At 45.5% G+C, this 10268-nt stretch overlaps 2 protein-coding genes across 2 annotated transcripts in view; one reads left to right on the top strand and one right to left on the bottom strand.

Annotated features, from left to right (window-relative positions):
• The window catches only part of LOC140419002 (uncharacterized), a 283990-nt gene that overhangs the window by 153664 nt on the left and 120058 nt on the right, over positions 1-10268 (top strand). The gene's annotated exons all lie outside the window — the stretch shown is intronic.
• Positions 1-10268, bottom strand: part of LOC140418987 (uncharacterized) — a 384502-nt gene that overhangs the window by 115326 nt on the left and 258908 nt on the right. The gene's annotated exons all lie outside the window — the stretch shown is intronic.

Consider the following 10268-nt stretch of genomic DNA (forward strand, 5'->3'; position numbering starts at 1 on the left):
TTCTCAAGATGATTAAATGCTGCTCTCCTGTGGAACAATGCAGAACTTAAGGTTTTTTTCCCCCAATGGGTCCTTCCTCTCTCCTCCCCAAAAGATGCAAACTCTTGCTGGATTCAATCCCAGAATCAGTAATTCCTCTATCTTCTTCCCTCTTGCTCGTGATACTGAATGTTCAGTGTTTTCTAGAATGATCCAGCACAGATGTCACTTGGCACACCATGTCTATACTGACCCTGTACAAGAGCTGCCACTTTTCCTGGTTAAATTCCATTTGCCACTGTTCTGCCCATATAACCAGCCCATCTGTATCATGCTGTAATTTAAGGCTTTTCTCCTCGCTAGTTACCACACCAACAATTTTCCATCTGCAAACTTATCAATCATACCTTCACATATTTCAAGACCTCGATTTTATATATAATTACTCTTGGTGACTGAGGATGCAACAGGATCTCCACCAGCACCTGAACCTGTGCTTCCTTCCTTCGAGAGCTTTAATAGCTCTGGAGAAACAATGCTGAAAACGCTGGTGTTCTGGTCAAGGCTAATATGTGGGTGCTTCCTTGCCTGTCTCTGAATTTACTCCACTCCTGTTCACTCCCCAGTTATGTAATACGCATTGACCGTAATGACTGGGAAGAGTTTAGAACATAGAACAGTACAGCACAGTTCAGGCCCTTCGGCCCATGATGTTGTGCCGACCATTTATCCTAATCTCAGATCAACCTAACCTACACCCTTTCAATTTACTGCTGTCCATATGCCAAAACTTCCTAATGTTTCTGACTCCACGCCCTCTGCTGGCAGTGCATTCCACGCACCCACCACTTTCGGTGTAAAGAACCTACCTCTGACATCTCCCCTATACCTTCCTCCAATCATCTTAAAATTATGTCCCCTTGTGACAGCCATTTCCGCCCTGGGGAAAAGTCTCTGGCTCTCCACTCTATCCGTGCTTCCCATTACCTTGTACACCTCTATCAAGTCACCTCTCTTCCTCCTTCGCTCCAGTGAGAAAAGCCCTCGCTCACTCAACCTTTCTTCATAAGACATGCCCTCCAGTCCAGGCAGCATCTTGGTAAATCTCCTCTGTACCCTCTCCAAAGCATCTACATCATTCCTATAATGAGGCGACCAGAACTGGACACAATATTCCAAGAGTGGTCTAAGTAGGGTTTTATCATGCTGCAGCAAAACCTCGCGGCTCTTAAACTCAACCCCCCTGTTAATGAAAGCTAACACACCATACGCCTTCTTAACAATCCTATCAACCTGGGTGGCAACTTTGAGGGATCTCTGTATGCGGACCCCAAGATCTCTCTGTTCTTCCACACTTCCAAGAATCCTGCCTTTTAATCCTGTATTCAGCATTCAAATTCGACCTTCCAAAATGAATCACTTCACATTTATCTAGGTTGAACTCCATCTGCCACTTCACAGCCCGCTCTGCATTCTGTCAATGTCCTGTTGTAACCTGCATCAGCCCTCAACACTATCTACAACTCCCCCAATCTTTGTGTCATCGGCAAACGTACTAATCCACCCTTCCACTTCCTCATCCAAGTCATTTTTAAAAACTACAAAGAGCAGAGGTCCAAGAACAGATCCCTGCAGGACACTGGTCACCGACCACCAGGTGGAATACTTTCCATCCACTACTACCCACTGTCTTCTATTGGCCAGCGAATTCTGTATCCAGACAGCCAAATTTCCCTGTATCCCATGCCCCCTACCTTTCTGAATGAGCCTACCATGGGGAAACTTAGCAAATGTCTTACTGAAATCCATATACACCATATCCACTGCCCGACCTTCATCAATGTGTCTCGTCACATCCTCAAAGAATTCAATGAGGCTTGTGAGGCATGACCTGCCTATGGTTCATCAAACTATGGTTTTCTAAGTAATCATAAATCCTACCTCTCAGAATCCGTTGCAGTACTTTGCTCACCACAGACGTAAGACTGATGGCTCTGTAATTCCCAGGGATTTCCTTATTCCCTTTCTTGAACAGGGGAACAACATTTGCCTCCCTCCAATCATCTGGTACTACTCCAGTGTAGAGCGAGGACGCAAAGATCATCGCCAACAGCGCAGCAATCTCCTCCCTCGCTTCCCGTAGTAACCTTGGGTAAATCCCGTCAGGCACAGGGGACTTATCTATCTTGATCCTTTTCAAAATTTCCAGCACACCCTCCTTCTTAATGTCAACCTGTTTGAGTCTATTAACCTAGTTCACACTGCTCTCATGAGCAACAAGGTCCCTCTCTCTCGTGAATACTGAAGCAAAATATTCATTTGGGGCCTCCCACATCTCCTCAGACTCTAGGCACAAGTTCCCTCCACTATCCCTGATCGGCCCTCTTCTCACTCTGATCATCCTCTTATTTCTCACATAAGTGTAGAACGCCTTGGGGTTTTCCCGAATCCTTCCCGCCACGGCTTTTTCATGCCCCCTTCTAGCTCTCCTCAGTCCATTTATGAGTTGCTTCCTGGCTACCTTGTAACCCTCTAGAGCCGTGCAAGATCCTTGCTTCCTCAACCTTGCGTAAGCTTCGTCTTCCTCTTGACTAGCAGCTCCATTTCTCTTGTCATCCAAGATTCATTCAGCTTACCATTCCTTCCTCGTCTCAGTGGGACAAAACTATCCAGCACTCGCAGCAAGTGCTCCTTAAATAACCACCACATTACTGTTGTGCATTTCCCCACGAACAATTGTTCCCACTTTATGCTCCTCAGCTCCTGTCTAATACCTGCCAATCAGTCACTATCGTGACAACATGCCCACCAAACTGCATCATTAGGGCAGCATGGTAGCACAGTGGTTAGCACCATTGCTTCAGAGTCCCAGGGTCCCATGTTCGATTCCCACTTGGGTCACTGTCTGTGCGGAGTCTGCATATTCTCCCCGAAAGACATGCTTGTTAGGTGAATTAGTCACCCAAACAGGCTCCAGAGTGTGGTGACTGGGGGATTTTCACAGTAACTTCATTACACTGATAATGCAAGCCTACGTGTGACAATAATAAAGATTATTATTATTATTACTTTTGAATTCCGACGCCTCAATGAAGAGGCAGAGAGTAGCAGAGAGGGATCTCTGCCAAAGATCTGCAGGTCGAGAAACACCTTCTCCCATCGCAAAAAGACCACAAGAGAAAACACATGACTCTGAGTAGATGTCATCCTCGAAATGAGGAACAGCCAACAACAGAGGAGGAGCAGGCCATGAAGGTGTGACAGTCGATGAGACTTTGTGTTTGAACAGTTCAGTTGGAATGCCATCCTTGCTGGGTGCCTTTCTGCTTTCTCAACAATCAATGGCCTTTTCCAGTTCATGTGATGAGGATTGCTTGTCCAACTCAACCATGACAGGAAGCTGCAGGAGAGTCAAAGAGACCGGGAGGTGTCCATCTCACCAGGGGTACAGCTCACAGTCGTGTTCAACCCAGGGGGACATGTTTACATCTGTTGGTGAGAACTTCACCCTAATCCATAATCAGGGCAGCACGGTGGTGCAGTGGTTTGCACTGCTGCCTCACGGCGCCGGTGCCTGGTTCGATCCTGGCTCCGGGTCAATCTGTGGAGTGTGCACGTTCTCCCCGTGTTTGCGTGGGTTTCGCTCCCACAACCCAAAAACGTGCAGGGTAGGTGGATTGGCTGTGCTAAATTGCCCCTTAATTGGATAAAATGACTTGGGTACTCTAAAAAAATTTTTTTAATAATCCATAATCAAAGGCATTTCAGATTCCTTGATAAAAGCAAATTACTGCTGATGCTGGAATCTGAAACCGAAAGAAATATGAAACTATCTTTGGTTTCAGATTTCTTGACAGAGGCTGCTCCAGTGTTTATCTGCACAGCATCTCCACCTTTTACGCAATAGTCTTGACAATGTTCAAGTCCCAAGTGATGCAGTGTTCTAGCTCTTGGGTTTATGTTGGGCATCAGGTCGGCTTTGCCTTTTGCTTCAATGACAGATGTCATCTCTGCTGAGTGGGTCTCAAAACCGTCTTTGTTGTGGGTTCCACCTTTACCAAATGTTGCTGCTGCTGTGTCAGAAATGATTTAACTCAGCAACTTCCAAACTTCATCAATAATAATGTTGATTAAGTTTCTATTGATGAACCTGTGAAATATTTTATGGTTTTATTTCATGTTGATAATTTAATTTCATAATGGTGGTGTCACAGTGAAGAATGTGTAAGTCAGAAAGAATTGTCAGCAAGGGTTAATCAGCATTTTCCAATTGGGAGATCAAGTGGAATGTTTCAGAAACCAAAAACTATTTAGGATTAAAGTAAAAGTTCATAACACTATAGCAAGTGTGTTCCTGAGAGAGACATTGAATAAAGAGGAAAGATGATTTTAAAAAGAGTCCCTGCAGCCCCAAGTTCAGTGACAAATCCAGAATATTAAACTGCAGCCAGTTATAGGGGTTGTTGACATCAGCAGAAATAAACCAAATATTGTAAGACTATCAATCTTGTATGTGATTGACAGCAGCAATAACAGCAAAATCCAGTCTTTTCAGTCACTCATGTAGCTGTTCATGTGTCAAGAGGTTAAATGACTGAGTGAATCCTTTTCCACACACAGAGCAGATGAATGGCTTCTCCCCTGTGTGTGTACGTGTGTGTAACAAACAGCAGGCTGCTGCCTTGAGAGTATCTCTTCCCACATACAGAGCAGATGAAGTTTCCCCAGTGTGAATATGTTGGTGTGCAATGAGAGTGGATGACTGCCTGAAATTCTTCCTACACTGAGTACAAGTAAGTGGATTCTCCTTGGTGTGTATTTGCTTGTGTATCAGAAGGCTGGATGAATGAATGAATCTCTTCCCACCCACGGAGCAAGTGAACAGTCTTTCCCCAGTATGAACATGTTGGTATACATTGAGGTTAGATAACCGCCTGAACCTCTTTTTCACAGTGAGTGCAGCTGAATGGCCTTTCCTCAGTGTGAATTTGTTGGTGTGACATGAGGCTGGCTGACCTTCTGAATCCCTTCCCACTCACAGAACAGATGATTGGCTTCTCCCCATTGTGACTGCGTCGATGATTTTCCAGCTGAGCTGAACATTTGAACCGTTTACCAGTCCTCATTTCCACATTTTCTCCATGATGCCGGTGTCCTTGTGTCTCTCCAGGTTGGATGATCAGTTGAAGCCTCGTCCACACAGGACACGTGCACGGTGTCTCCCTGCTGTGAATGGTGTGATGTTTTTTTCAGGCTGTGTAACTGGTTAAAGTTATTTGCACGGTCTGTTCATTAGATCAGACAGGTGAGTGACCGCTAGCAAGGGAAGGCAGGCAGTGCAGGAATCCCCTATGGCTGTCCCCCTCTCTAACAGGTATACCGTTTTGGATACTGTTGGGGGGGGGGGGGGGGGGTGGGGAATAGTCCAGTGGGGAAAACAACAACAGCAGCCTGAACAGTGGCACCACAACTGGCTCTGTTGTTCAGCAGGGGAGGGCAAAGTGCGGGAGAACAATAGTTATAGGGGACTCTACAGGAAGGGGCACAGATAGGTGCTTATGTGGACGGGAAAGAGACTCCAGGATGGCATGTTGCCTCCCTGCTGCCAGGGTCCAGGATGTCTCTGAATGAACACAGGACATCCTGAAGGGGGAGGGTGAACAGCCACTGGGATCTTTTCCAAGGCAGGTGTGATCTGTACAGGAAGGATGTATTGCATCTAAACTGGAGGGACACCAATATCCTGGTTGGGAGGTTTGCTAGAGTCACTTGGGAGGATTTAAACTAGTACGTCAGGGGGATGGGAACCAGAGCGCTAGCGTAGAAGGTGTGATAATTGAAGGGGAATTGGAGAACAAAAATAAGAGAACAACATCACCCTGTCTGCTCAAACATAGTGGTTTGAAGTGTATTTGTTTCAATGCCAGAAGTATAGTGGGGAGGCAGATGAACTTAGAGCACTTATTAGCACTTGGAATTACGATGTTGTGGCTATCACAGAAACATGTTTAAAGGAAGAGCAGTATTGGCAGCTGAACGTTGGAGGATATAGATGCTTCAGGAGTGATAGAGAGGGATGTAAAAGGGGTGGGAGAGTAGCATTACTGGAGAATATTGTTATATTATGAGGGGAAATATACCGTAAATGGCAAAACTCCTAGGAATATAGAAAGCCAGAGAGATCTGTGTGTGCATGTGCACAGACCTTTGAAGTTGGCAGCACAAATGGACAAGGTACTCAAGAAAACATATGGAATGCTTGCCTTCATTTGACGGGGCATCAAGTATAAAAACTGGCAAGTCGTGCTACCGTTGTATAAAACCTTGTTAAGGCCACACTTGGAATATTGTCCACAATTCTGGTCGCCACAGTTCCAGAAGGATGTGGAGGCTTTGGAGAGGGTGCAGAGGAGGTTTACCAGGATGTTGCCGAGTCTGGAGGGTGTTAGCGATGTGGAGAGGCTGAATAGACTCGGATTGTTTTCATTGGAAAGACAGAGGTTGAGGGTTAACCTGATAGAGGTCGACAAGATTATGAGGGGCATAGATAGAGTGGATGGGCAGGCACTCTTTCCTCGTGTGGAGGGGTCAGTCACCAGGGGACATAGGTTTAAGATCCGTGGTGCAAAGTTTAGAGGAGATGTGCGAGCAGGTTTTTTTACGCAGAGGGTGGTGAGTGCCTGGAACGCATTGCCAGGGGAGGTTGTGGAAGCAGATACATTAACGGTGTTCAAAAGGCATCTTGACAAAGACATGGATAGGATGGGTATAGAGGGATATGGCACAAGGATGTACTGAGGGTTTGGAAAAGGTTGGTATTATGACCGGTACAGGCTTGGAGGGCCGAAGGGCCTGTTCCTGTGCTGTATTGTTCTTTGTTCAAAGACCCTGTTCAATGTGGGAGAAACAGTTCCTGTGCTCGGAATGTGGATGACATTTTAGCCGATGGTCTGACCTTTCCAACGATATGTAGTCACGCTGAAAGAAACCTTTGAAATCTGGGGACTGTGGAACAGATTTAATCAGACCTGGAGATTCATCGACCTGTTCACACTGAGGAGCGACCGTTAATGTTCTCTGTGTGTGGGAAGGGACTCACTCAGTTCACCAGCCTCACTTCATCATGGTCAATGTGTACTGGACAGTTACCAAGTGCAATGTATCTTTCCTGAGGTTTGGTGGCCAGTCCAGAACACAGTTCATGCAGCAAGTGAGGAAAAGACAGCAGGAATTTCTCTAATCTGATTTACAAGGACACATTCCTGGTTCCCAGCAGTTACGTTTCTTCAGTAATTTCCTCATTTTCCCTAAACTACCCTACCTGTTAATTCTGTTAATTCTGATAATTCCATTACTGTAGCTACAAACATCACACATTAGAATTTAATCTGTTCCATTATTCACTCTGGTTTAAGTTTATGTTGAGGTTAATAACAGACAAACTCTGTCCTCTCCCCAATCCGATTAGAGTTTCCAATGAGTCGATTCTGTGGAATGGAATGTCTTATCAGCGTTTCCACGGTGACCTGTCTGCAGTGAAGGAATGTCTTATCAGCGTTTCCAAGGTGACCTGTCTGCAGTGAAGCGCCTGCTTGAGTTTCTAACTGAGACTAAACTTCTCTCTCCCATAACACACATTATATCAGACATTGGATGTCAATGTATTTCAGCCATGTTAATATCTCCCAAACCCTAAAAGGAGTTCAGATACACAAATGTTTAAATGTGGGCGGACAAGTTGATAAAGTGTTTAAAAAACACATGAGATCCAAGGTTTTATAATTCTGGGTGTGAAGTACAAAAGGACAGAGGTCATGTAAATCTGTACAAATCATTGGTGAGGCTGCAGTTAGAATATAACTTCAGGTTTTGGGGATCTTACACCAGGAAGGATGTCAAGGCCATGGAGAGGGTGTAGAAGAGATTCACTGAGATGATCCCAGGGAAGAGAGGCTTTAGTTAGCAGGAGAGATTAGAGAAACTGGGGCTCTTTTCATTCGAACAGAGGCTGACTGGAGATCAGAGGGAGGGGATTCGATTCCAGCCTTGGGTGACTGTGTAGAGTTTGCAATTTCTTCCCGTAGCTGTGTGGGTTCCTTCCGGGTGCTCCGGTTTCCTCCCACAGTCCAAAGTTGCACAGGTTAGGTGGATTGCCCATTCTAAAAGATTTCCCCCGAATGTCCAATGGTTAGGTGGGGTTACGGGGAGAGGGTGGAGGAGTGGTCCTCTACATTGGCCCATCAAACGCTCCCATGATAGGTTTTGCACAAGGTTGGATACAATGTAAATGTATCAGTGGTTAGCACTGCTGTCTCACGGCGCCGAGGTCCCAGGTTCGATCCCAGCTCTGGGTCACTGTCCGTGGAGAGTTTGCACATTCTCCCCGTGTTTGCATGGGTTTCTCCCCCACAACCTAAAGATGTACAGGGTAGGTGGATTGGCCACACTAAATTGAATGGGGTACTCTAAATTTAAAAAAAAAATCAATTCTACTAGTTACATCCTCAAAATTAAATTTTCCCTTCATAAATCCATGCTGACTCATAGAATTTACAGTCCAGAAGGAGGCGATTCGGCCCATCGAGTCTGAACCGGCTCTTGGAAAGAGCACCCTACCCAAGCCCACATCTCCACCCTATCCCCATCACCCAGTAACCCCACCCAACACTAAGGGCAATTTTGGACACTATGGGCAATTTATCATGGCCAATCCACCTAACCTGCACATCTTTGGACTGTGGGAGGAAACTGGAGCACCCGGAGGAAACCCACGCACACACGGGGAGAACGTGCAGACTCCGCACAGTGACCCAAGCCGAGAATCGAACCTGGGACCCTGGAGCTGTGAAGCGATTGTGCTAACCACAATGCTACCGTGCTGCCCTCGGACTCTGTCCGATCCTGCCACTTTTTTCCCAAGAGCTCAGCTACAAAACCTTGATAATGGATTCAAGACATTTCCCCACTTCCTGCATCAGGCTTATTGGTCTATAATTCCCTGTTTCCTCTCTACCTCCCTTTTTTAAATAGTGGAATTACATAATCCACCCTCCAATCTGCAGGAACTGTTCCAGAGTCTATAGAATCCTGGAAGATGACCACCAATGCATCCACTATTTCTAGAGCCACTCGTTTAAGTACTTTGGGATGCAGAATATCAGGCCCTGGGGATTTATGCCTTCAATCCCTCAATTTCCCCAACACCATTTCTCTACTAATATTGATCTCCCTCAGTTCCTCCCTCTCAGTTCTCACAATTAATTTTGGCCAATCCAGCTTTTTATAAGATATGAGCTTGTTTTCCTGATTTCTTGATTACATACCTGAGAAGACACACTGAGACTGGTAAAATTAGCTAATTATATTTACTTGAATAAGCACGCCACACGTCACTCAATGATATTCCTTATCCTTAGCAGAGCTGCTAATTCTAAAATACTAGGATATAACTGGGGGCTGGTTGAGGTCAGTTGGCTAGACAGCTGGTTTGTGATGCAGAATAAAGTCAACAGCGCAGGTTCAATTCCTGAACCAGCTGAGGTTATTCATGAAGGCCCCGCCTTCTCAATCTTACTCCTCGCCTGAGGTGTGGTGATCCTCAGGTTAAATCACCACCAGTCAGCTCTCCCCCTCAAAGAGGAAAGCAGCCTATGGTCATCTGGGGCTATGGCGACTTTAATTTACCAGCAAATAAGACTATGTACAAATCATTAATGTGACAGATCGCGCTTGGATTTGAAGATTCTCCTGCTCTCCCTTTGCCTGCATCCATCTTGTGGATCGTTCTAATTCAGTATTATTTCTTCCAAGCCTCCAATTGTCCAAACTCAATTCCCTTTTACTTTAATGTTACTCCTGTTGACCATAACCAGTGTTTTTCGTTCTGTCCTGATTGGAGTATGAGTCAATGCCTTGATGATTTAAAAAAATTTCTCCTTTTACGGTCACAGTTTACATTTTTTTTACGGAATGTGGGTGTCATTGGCTCGGCCACCATTTATTGCTCATCTCTAGAAGACCTTGAGAAGGTGGTGGTGAGCTGCCATCTTCATCTGCTGCAGTCCCTTAGGTGTGGGTACACCCACTGTGCGGTTATGGAGGGAGTTCAAGGATTTTGACCCAGTGACATAGAACATAGGACATTACAGCGCAGTACAGGCCCTGGATGTTGCCAGTAATATATATTTTTAAATATATATATTTCCAAATAGGAATGGTTAGTGATTTGGAGGGGTACTTCCAGGTGGTGGTTCCCAGGTACCTGCTGCCATTCTGCTTCTAGATGGTAG

This window comes from Scyliorhinus torazame, chromosome 5 (assembly GCF_047496885.1).
Source record: "Scyliorhinus torazame isolate Kashiwa2021f chromosome 5, sScyTor2.1, whole genome shotgun sequence".
Classification (NCBI taxonomy): domain Eukaryota; kingdom Metazoa; phylum Chordata; class Chondrichthyes; order Carcharhiniformes; family Scyliorhinidae; genus Scyliorhinus; species Scyliorhinus torazame.